General features: G+C 34.2%; 1 pseudogene; it reads left to right on the top strand.

The window, feature by feature from the left end:
- Positions 1–1,753: 1,753 nt before the first annotated feature.
- On the top strand, positions 1,754–3,230 carry LOC143544749 (protein LATERAL BRANCHING OXIDOREDUCTASE 1-like; annotated as a pseudogene).
- Positions 3,231–11,778: the final 8,548 nt, after the last annotated feature.

Below are 11,778 nucleotides of genomic sequence, written 5' to 3'. Positions count from 1 at the left end.
ATTACCACAATCACAGGGCCGGCCGTGAGGGTGCGTAGGGTGTGCCACCGCTTAGGGCCCATCTTCACAAGGGGTACACAAAAAATTTTAGTTCAAGGTTAGACAAAATAACAAAAGTTTACAGAAGAAGATGAGGTGAAAGCTTATTTTTTCTACTCGTGCGACGGCAAATTAATCACACTTATTACAGTTATTGTTCAATTACCAATTTTTGTATATATATATATATATATAGGGTAAGGATTCTAAGAGAGCCCTTTGCAAATTAAGAAGTTTGTGAACCATTTTAAACCACTAAAAACACATTTAAAAAAAATCATAAAACAAAAAATAATAAAAATTTTTAAAAAGTAAAAAAACCAAAATTCTTATATTTCATTCCGGTTTCATTAAAAAAAATTAAAAAAACGAAAAAAATTTTAAAAAAACGTTGTATTATACACATATGTATAATTTTATATAATCTTTAGTTACGTAATATACACATATGTACAGTATCATTTATCTTAAATTATACACATGTGTACAAAAAAAAACATGTAAATGTACATATATGTATATATTATACATATGTGTATATAATTTAGCTATACCAAGTTTTTTTTATGAAATCGGGATGATAAAATAAGAATTTTGGTTTTTTTTTTATTTTTTGATTTTTGGTTTTTTATGATTTTATTATTTTTTTTATTTTTGATTTTTTTATGGTTCAAAATGGTTCTCATAGTTCTCAATTTTAAAAAAGTTCTCTCATAATCATGATCCTATATATATATATATAAAAGTATATATTTAGAAGCCCATTGTTTCTACTCGCACGAGACCCAAGGACTTTTAAATTCCAAGAGATGGCCCAGCATATACGTGTCCACTCCCATCCTATTATTCATGTTAGAGAGGAGTGAGAACGAAACCAATAATTTTTTAAAACAAAATGATTAAATCTAAGCACGCCCTACGGCCCTACCTCAAAGATAATCTTGTGTAAACTACTATTATAATAATTAGAGTAAACTGTGTTTTTCGTCCTTGTGGTTTATTAAAATATGTGGATTCGGTCCAATAGTTTCAAAATTTTAATTTTTGTCCATGTTGTTTCATTTCACTTCACTTGCAATTAAACATAACCTCACTAGCGCCGTTAAACCCATCAGTATGCACCTCATGTGAGGGGGCAGTTTTATTCTTTTTATCACCAAATAAACCGCGACCCTAATTTGCAAGCCTTCTCACATAAGGGGTTGAGGTTTATTTAGGTAGAAAAAGGACAAAAGTGCCCCTCATATGAGGTGCATATTGATGGGTTTAACGATCATACTTAACGGGGTTAGTGGTGCCGGGTTTAATTGCAAGTGTAATGAAACCACACTGACGAAAATCATAATAATAAAACTATTGGAATAAAATTGCAGATTTAGACAAATTACCGGGACAGAATCCGCAGTTTACTATAATAATAATTTGATGCTATTAATAATATTTAGGTTGACAAGTTTAAGTAATTGATGCGATCTTCTCTTATTGTATGAACTAACTTTTAACATCAAATATTAAAATATCCTGTGTTGAGTATTTTATTATATGTTGAATCTTAAATAAATATATCCTTGATTATCGGTTATCAGGGTAACAATTGTTTTTAGTATGGACTATGGACTATAATATTATATTTAAATATTTTAATAAAGTTGTGTTGGAAAAGATTAGAATTCTAAATTTGTAAGCTACCCCTTCCAAAGGTTATACACCAATAATTTGGTGAGGGTGGTTGCTCCGGAAAACCATAAGTTGATGAACAATCAAGTTCACGAAATAGCAGCCCACTGTGAGCGGCTGCCGGACAGATTTATACGTAAAGAAGATGAAGAATATGGTAACATCACCACCGCTGAGATTCCAGTTATTGATGTTAGCCTCTTAACTTCGTCTCATTTGGAGCTCAACAGCCTTAAATCGGCTATCACCACTTGGGGCTGCTTTCAGGCAACTAACCATGGAATTGAAGGTTCGGTTTTAGATAAAGTTCTTGAAGTCAGCAGACTGTTCTTTGATTTATCAGCCGAGGAGAAGAAGAAATGCTTGAGGGAAGAAGATGATGCTGAAGGCTATGGGAATGACATGGTTCTCTCAGATAACCAAACTCTTGATTGGACTGATAGACTTTATCTCACTGTTCTTCCCAAAGACCAACGAAGGCTTCGATTTTGGCCTCCAAACCCCACTAACTTCAGGGAGGTTGTTGATGAGTATTGCTCTAAATAGAGTTGATTAATGAAGTTATCCTGAAAGCCATGGCTACGTCATTGAACTTGGAGGAGAATTGTTTTTGGGACCAATATGGGACAACTGCAAAAACGATTGCAAGATTTAACTACTACCCTCCTTGTCAATGGCCTGATAAAGTCTTAGGAGTCAAACCACATGGCGATGGTTCCGCCGTCACATACCTGTTGCAACACAAATAGGTTGAAGGTCTTCAGGTTTCGAAAGATGGGCAGTGGTTTGGAGTTCCTATTGTTCCGGATGCTTTAACCATCAATGTTGGTGATCAAATAGAGGTAATTCTTCTTGTTTTTTTCCAAAATAGTGAGAACCCGTCATTGAAAATGTCACGGGTCCACCAATACCCTGCTAGCCGGGTAAAACACTAAGTTTACTAACTGGATTCAAACCTACGACCTCTGTTGCTTTTGTGTGAATGTGACGACTCTAGCTAGGTCAATATTTCTTGTCAATGTATGAAACTACGTACATGTGCTGATAATGAGTAATGGGATATTCAAGAGTCCGGTGCATCGGGTCTTGGTGAACTCAAAACACGAAAGGATGACTGTAGCAATGTTCTGCATGCCTCAAACCGAAAAGGATATTGGACCTATAGACAGGTTGATTACGGATGACAGGCCAAGGTTATACAAGAATGTAACATTTTCTCTCGATTTTTATTTCAAGAACTACCAGAAGGGTACGAGATCACTTGATGCTTGCAAGGTTTGACTATGTTCAGAGGATGGTCTTTTCATCTGTTTTAGCCTTTTTCCTTTTGTGTTGTCATTTTCATAAGTTTTTATTTTGTTATTGTCACAAAAATAAGATCACAAATATATTAAGTACGAATCAGGTGGCTATTTTGCATGACAATACCTTTTCAAACATAACAATAATTGACTCATGGGATGTGATTTTGTGGCACCCCAACCTGCATTGGCGGACCTACCTTGGGGCAATGGGATCTTCCGCCCTTGTGAATTCTTTAAAGGTTATATTGTGTTAAAATCTTGACCGGCTTCTGTTAACTTTTAGCATTTACTTATGTGCAATTTTGAGAAAGATCTCGTGAAAGTTTGAGATCAACCATAATAAAATTAAAAAGATAAATTTGACAAATATAATTAAACTTGAATTAAGTACCCAATTTTTAATACCCAACCCAATCAACATCATTTTTAATCCGATGCTCATTAAATTTCAAATTAATACACAACTAAAAGGATAGTTGTATTTGTTGTATTGATAAAGACTTGTTATTTTGTTTTGATTGGTATATTTATTACAAATAATGAAAACCCATAGAAAACCACTTTAGATATATTTTATCTTAATTATACATTTTCTAATGGCGTTTTAAATATTTTTAAGTTATATTATATTTTGTTTGATTGCCTTTTTTTATATAACCATACCCTATTTAACCCAATCGAAATAGCAATACAGCACCGAAAAAAATATATGCCGACTTGACTCGAGCTGAATGGTAACGAATTGAAACAATTATATACCGGTAGTTAACTGAGTAATGATCCAAAAAGATTTTCCGCCCTTATAAGAAAAGTTTTGGTTTCGCCGCTACCTTCTAACACTATCACTATTAGGAAAAATTAAAAGCCAAGATAAAACTGAAATTTATTAAAAATTAGTTTAATTTTTCATTAACTTAATGATCACAATAACTAGTTGAATAATAATAATAATAATAATAATAAGTTATAAATATAAAAATTACCAAAAAAATATATTTAGAAAACACTAACCATTATTCACCAACCATGTGGTTCGAACCTCTTGGACATCGTATAATCCTGGTCGACGATTTTATTGTTGGACGAGACCGGTATGTTAAATTCCCAATTTATAACCTTACTATTGTTCATGTATGTGTCGTTGCTCCAATTTCAAACCTAATTATTGTGATATTGGAAGGGACGAAATTGTGGCTTTGTTCTATGGCCTGATCCTCTAATGTGTCAAAGAGCGAGTGATATTATGTCACATCCTCAATTTTCGACGAACAGAGTTTTAGCGCGATGTGCATGACATACCAGGTTCTAACCACTTGTCATACCGAACAACCATTTAATAATGAAAAATAATCATTTAAATTTATCATTAAAGTAAAAATACAGTTACAATACAATTTGCGTTTATGGAAGCGTAATACAGGTATAAAATTCACAGGTTTGTAAATAAAAACAAGTTCTCAAAATATGTGGATAAAGTAAACAAAGATTTATTACTATTTAATTACTCTAGATGTCATGATACAATAGTGTGGGGTCCATCGCAATCGAAGCTGACATGTCTTCGTTTGTGTGCCTCCCGTCAAGCCTTACCGGAACTTGGCAATGCGTTTAGGTCAATGTTACCCCCGTCAGACCTCTAGTCGAGTTTTAGCGCAGGTGGGTTTGTTAAACCCAGTAGTACTACTTAATACCGTCTCGCAAGTTAACCTTAGTTAACGGTTCGATGTGTGTGAGGACTTTTGTATCCGTGAGACAAAAAAGTCCTACAATATCCAAAATGTTTGTTCATGATTTCTCCCCCAAAAAGGGGTAAGTAAAAGAGAGTGACCGTGAAACTCACCTCGAATGCTTGCTAAAATAAAGTCAACCGCTAAAGCGAAAGTTTCTTACAAGTATTCTAAAGTATACAAGTACATAAGTAAATGTGTAGTGGTTCTAGAACCCCTAGTATCCAAACAATCCCATTGTTTATTTGTGTTTAACCAAAGTTTGACTTTTGTTGATCTTTGACCAAAGTTGACTTTTTTTTTACTTTGATCAAAGTTTGACTTTTAGTTAACCTTTGACCAAAGGGTCCCACTTTTTCTAACATTTGACCAAAAGGTCCAACTTTGTTGGCAGCTGACCCAAAAGGTTGACCGTTGACCAAAGTTTGTCTGAGTTGACCCGACGGTCCGTTGGTGACTTATAACCGAATATTTTATCTTATAAATGATAATTGTCATTTTAATTTAAAAGTTTAGCAATAATGCATGACATACATATTAAACCATATTACATGTACTAATCATGAAGCAACCAAGCGTTCACCACCACTAGATATTTTAAATAAGACTAACCATTTGATAAAAATAGTTTCTAAGTGTCCAACCACGTACAAATCATCCAACAAGTCAAATAGTACACAAATGATCGTAAAACTCATCATAAAGCATGCGTAACAAATCTGAATTCACATGAAAGGTTTTAGCTTAACAAAACCTACTTGTCTACCCAGTCAAACCATCAAATTTAATTATGATTTTTTTAGCAATATAAACTGCAAGTCTTAATTTTTCCAAACTATTTTTGTTGTAGTTTTAAAATGTACACATAAATCATGAAAATTCATACAAGACACAAATATACGTGCAACTATTTCAGTGCACAACATACAATATTAATTCGGCTAAAATTCTATACAAAACCATATCATGCAATATATCATTATTTCATTATAGAATTCTATTAAACCATTTAGGGTTTTTATATAAAATCTCAAATTAAGAACAACTTATGATTAACATGATTAATTTTTCAATCTTTTAATTTTAAGTTATGGTTTAAATTGATTAATCAGTGTATATATACTAAATCCCCATATTCCCAATTCTAATATATATGAATAATAAGTCATAAAATATCATCACTTACTTCAACAATATGCACGTATGTATGTGTGTATAATACTTGAGAGAAAAATAGAAAAAGAATGTATGTGTATGTGTATGTGTGTATGGCGGGCCAAAGAAAGAGGAGAGAACAAAATTTGTCCCTCAAAATTCCTATAACCTTTTTTTATCATAATTCACATCATAATGCCACCATAATGCTCCAGTTAATCACTCTCTTTTAATTATTCAATATTAAACTTACGACAACTTTATATTAATAAAAGAGGTGACACGTAATTTTATATAATACATATTCTCTATGCACAAATAAAGCACAGATATGTAACACATTTAGGTCATATAGCATGTAACATCTTGTATATGTAGCATGTTTAACCAAGTTCATATTTAAACGTATAACACTTATATATTTAAATGCATTTCATTTTTATTATTTGCGATTTATTTTTATGTTATACCACCAACGTACGCAGACAAACTCATTTGTATATGCCCCCATGTGACACGTGAGATGCATTTGTGTTTCCTAACAGATATAACAGAGTTTGGTTAATATGGTGATGTCACATATTATACCGGGCCTTTTGAAGTCAATTAATTAACAAAAAGTAAAGGCAAGAACCATGGCTAAGACGAACTCAAACCTTGAAGAAATTGAAAGAAAATTGATAATAGAGAACAAAAGGCTAAAACAAATGTTATGCATTTCATGGATGTTATTCATTTTCTAGCATGTATTTAATTAAAAAACTAATGCAAGTATGAGTAATGCAATTTTGATTATTATGTGATGGTGTTGTTCGTAATCTATATATCAAAAAGTAATGTAGGTATGTTAATGCAAGTTTGTGTTAATGATGATATTTGGTTATTAATTGAGTTTGTTTGGCTATTTATAATGGATGAAACATAGTACACTTTTGTCAAACCATTGCATTATGGTTAATGTTGTAATAATTTATAAATTCAAGGCACAACTTTCTCTTATTTGATGAGCATGTAATTGGAAAATCACTATGTATCACAAGTGTGCAACATTAACTGATACTTAGCATGTCAGACTTGTCAAAAAAAATTTTACACCAAAACTACAACAGCTAACCAAAACAATAGTTGCACCGTAAATTCTGGTAACCCTTCATGTGATACTAAGTATTTAAAAGCTACAAAAACTATGACCTGACACAAGACAGATCGATACAACCTAACTATCAACTTACCACCCTTAATATATCTGGTTCTTTGATATTTCAAGGTGTATAGCTAAAGTTACACTTGCAGCTAACCGAAACAACAACTAATCAAACGGCAAAAACTTATTCAGGATTTATAGGGGGTGTGCATGGTGCGGTTCGGTGCGGTTTTTGGCTAAAACCAAACCGAAAACCAAAACTTCGGTTTTTGGAGTTTTTGAAACCGTTCGTTTTTTTTTCGGTTTCGGGTTTTGCCTTTTGAGCTTGAAAATTTTAGGCCGAAAAAAAAGTTGGCAAAAATTAATGAATTTAGGTATAATTAACTTTTTTAATTGTAAAATAACAGACTGTTCTACATTTTATCAAAAATATTGGAGTTACATATTTATTAAATTCTTATAAATTACTTAATATAAAATATTAAAAAACAAAAATTTAGGAATTCGGTTCGGTTCGGTTTTTTTCAAGCAAAACCAAAACGAACCATTAATGCGGTTTTTACAAAAACATAAAACCAAACCGTGGTTTTGTTTCGGTTTGGTTTTTTTGATTTTTTTGGTTTCGGATCAGTTTTTCGGTTTCTTGCACACCCCTAATATAACAAACCATAAAATAAAAGTAAAGAAATAAGTGAAGGAAATTCCACCCACATTGGGGGAGGAAAGAAAATGAGAGGCTTCCACCATGATATAAATAGGAGTGTAAGTACTTGTCCCACATCGCTAGATTATAAAACCAGTGACCTCTTTATAAGAAAGAAAATTTATATTTTAATATTGTTATAAGACAAATCACACCCAGTAGTCCTAGCGGAGGGTGCGAACGCGCACGGGCTCGGGCGAAGTGAGATGGGCGCAATGTGGCGCACTTTGCAATTCGCATCGCCGCTTAAGGGCCGCCTTAGTATTTTTGTGGAAAATTAAGATTTTTAATAATCCTTCCATCGCGATACGTGACGGGTTTGGATTAGCCTCATTGCGTAACGCGATGACGTGTAAGTTATCCAGAAACTTTGTGGCATAGCGATACGCGATGGCCTCGCAACGTGGAGGTTACACAGACGAGACACGTCGCCTGTCACGTGGCGTGCCACGTAGAAGGTCTAGGACTAAATGTAACGATTCCGGCAAATTCAGGTATACCCTAGCCGGTATATACTATTTATGTGTTATTTAATAATGAATATATGAATTATAATGTGTTTATACGAGTATGTATGATTCACGGTAAGGATTATACTCGATTATACGATCAATCGTATTGGAAATACGATTAACCGATTAACGGTTATTGAAGCCCGAACGAATCAAGGATTACATTATAGACGAGATATATAATATTTAGTGATGTTTACGAAGTGTTAAAGCTTCGGGATAAGTGAATTAAAGCACAGAAAAAGAATTTCGATTTAATGGTACGTCGGTACGTTAAACGAAACCTTTAATACCGAACCAAGCAAGAGACGATCGATCAAGCCGAAAAAGATGCGCAATTATTAATAATATGATGTTTTAAGTTAATAAATGTCATGGTTTAAGTTTTTTAAAGTTATTAAATTGGATTTATATAAATTTCATTTTTAAGCGAAAACGACCGTTTTAGCCTCGTTTTAAGCCAAATTAAACATTTAACCGAAAAACGAACTGAACCAGATTATCCAAAACATTATCCAGATTACAGAAATCTGAATGAATGGCCAAGAATGGAGAGGTGGGTCCCACCCCACCTCCTTTACCCATCCGATTGGACTAAGGGGGGATAAACCCCTAGTCTCTCATTTTTTTTACATCAAAACATTCAACAAACTTCATTTTCTCTCAAGTTCATGACCTAAAAACCGAGAGTTCTAGCAAGAAAAACAAGGTAATTATCGAGTTATTCACGTGTTCATCTTCCTTTCTCGAGTTTATCTACAAGAAAATGAGGTTTCAAGTGAAAAAGGGTGAAAACCCGAGATGAAGCCGATTCTTGCATGATCAAGTGATGTATACGGGTTATACAAGGGATCTTGGTCCAAGAAAGGGGTTAAACAAACCAAAAACGAATTTTTACGGTTGAATCTTTGTTTTTATATCATAACCGAAACCATGAAAGAAATGGCTTGATTGTGGGTGTAACTTGCTTGGTGTGGTGTTATTGTGCTTGTAGGTGTTGTATCTAGTTGTTAGCAAAGGCTAGAAAGCGAGATCCTTGCGGTTTGAAGCTAGAAACACAAGGTAGTTCGGTTTTTGTGTGATGTTTGTGATTTGGACAGATTATGATGTGTTTAGAGTTAGGTCATGAAATTCTACAGAGATGATCTACACATGAAAATACAAGATCTGTGAAATATTGGTAATTTTTGGACAAAGGATGAATATTTGGTGAATTTAATGCTCGGTTTTGGCCAAAAATGGTGAAAAATAGTTAAATATCATGAAAAATTCTGTAAAATTCCAGATAAACTTTTTACAACATGTAAAAGTCACACACAAAGTTTTAGGTCAGTTGGAGAAGTCTAAGTAGGCTTTTCAGTTAAACGAGTTCTAGGGTTTTCTAGCTCGGTTTTAGTGAAAATGGCATGTAAAAGAAGATTTTTGTTCTGGAAAAATTACAGGGGATTATGGGGATGGCAGGGGTCATCCAGGAAAAATTTGGGATTTTTATAAGATCGTTTGGTATTTACGACATATCTAGTGTTTAAATGGTGTTTAAAAAATAGATAAATAAATGTTAAATATAAAAATTAATTCTGGAAAATTTTTTATAAAATTCTCCACTGTCAAAATGTGATTTCTGCAAAATTTCAAGATCCGAGACTAAACGGATAATTATTTGTGCTAATAAGAAGATAAAAACAAACTTTTAAAGCTTAAAACGCGTAAACCGGGAAAGTTCGCCTAAGCGAGCTGACTGGTGTATAAAAACCCTATAAATGAACTATTTTCATATAACTGAGTTAAATGTAAATCATCCGAAAATAATTCGGATGATTTGAGTAATTTTACCCGATTTAACAGTTTCCGGTACACTAAAGACGGAAACGGGTCCCGCGGCCAATCGGGGCGTCTAAACCGAGCTCTAATTTCACAACTTTAATTAAAATATCAGTCAGCCACTATTTTCGGGTCATGTGTGACCAAACTCATTTTTGAAACGTAAAAACGGGTAACCGTGCTAGGCACGCAAAACGGGAAAAACAAACTATTAGTAATTTTGACTGTTGAACTCTAAACGATATCACAATCTGAGTCCGGAGAAGTGTTTCTGGGTTAACATTGCCCCCGGAACGGTTACAGTACTGGGTTAACCGTGTCCCCAGATGTACCGGTTAACACGGTTAAAGTTAAGTTAATAATGATTGTATAGTAACAAATTTAGGGATCGTATTACAGATCCTGGTTAGTAGCTGTGTATTGTGATACTGCTTGCTTACGTTAAGGTGAGTTTCACGAGCCCCTTTTTCTGAATTGTTTTTAAATATTTTCCCGGGGCGGAAAGCATGTTATTATTGAAATGTTTAAGTACATACTGAACGCAGGGATTTGCGTGTATTTATAAATATTTGATCGTACGGGAATCGTACGGAATGGGTACAGTACTGGGTTAACAGTGTCCCAGATGTCCCTAAAAGTGTTTCTGGGTTAACATTGCCCCCGGAATGGGTACTGTACTGGGTTAACAGTGTTCCCAGATGTCCCTAGAAGTGTTTCTGGGTTAACATTGCCCCCGGAATGGGTACTGTACTGGGTTAACAGTGTCCCCAGATGTCCCTAGAAGTGTTTCTGGGTTAACATTGCCCCCGGAACGGGTATAGTACTGGGTTAACAGAGGTTTCACTTGTGGGCTCAGCATAATTACATCGCTAATATATGATTTATCATAATGAATTGTCAATGTTTATTTAAATTAGTGAAACTCACCAACTATTCGTAGTTGACCCGTTTTCTTTCCATGCTTTCTAGGTACTCCCAAACTGGAATAATTGCTACATGCTTGATGATGTGTGCCTTTTTGTGGAAGCTTAATGATCTTCTTGTATTAATTATGTTAATGTAATGTTGGTAAAACTTATGTGCTATCGCCTAGACGGTAACTAAACTCGGAACAATGTAATATGGTGTAAATTAATGTAGTGGTGTTTTCTTTATAAGCAATGCTGTTGATATCAGACGTGTCTGTTGCATCCCGTTTACGTTTCCGCTGCGGTTACGGGGTGTTACAGAACTTGGTATCAGAGCCATTGGTTATAAAAGAATTAGGATGTCTTTAAAAGATACCTAAAATATAACCAGTAGCTCAAGTATTATAGGATCTGAATATCAACTAATAATTTATAGTGACGAGATCTGGATGAACTTGGATGGCCAAGTGAGTTATTATGGTCCGGAACATAATAACAGACTTGTCCGCACGAGGGAATTCAGGGGAAGTCACGGGGAACATTAATAGGTAAAATCGTCAACATATGTTTAAGTATATGATAATATTTTTATGTGACAAGTTGTATAAGTATGTGCATATTAATCATGATTTACATTATGGAAGAAACTATATGTTTGCTAACTTGTGTACAGGTAGGGATGTCGAGATCACGAAGTCCGTCAGTGGAGGAGGACCCGGAGGAGGCCAGTTCCGGGAACTCCAGGAGCTTACGCTTAGCATCCAGCACTGAGCCTAGTGAGACTAGCC

This window comes from Bidens hawaiensis, unplaced genomic scaffold (assembly GCF_021521415.1).
Source record: "Bidens hawaiensis isolate Kalapana, Puna unplaced genomic scaffold, B.hawaiensis_p1.1 tig00013744_1, whole genome shotgun sequence".
Classification (NCBI taxonomy): domain Eukaryota; kingdom Viridiplantae; phylum Streptophyta; class Magnoliopsida; order Asterales; family Asteraceae; genus Bidens; species Bidens hawaiensis.
The sequence above is the reverse complement of the archived record's forward strand: the minus strand, read 5'-3'. Positions and strand labels throughout refer to the sequence as shown.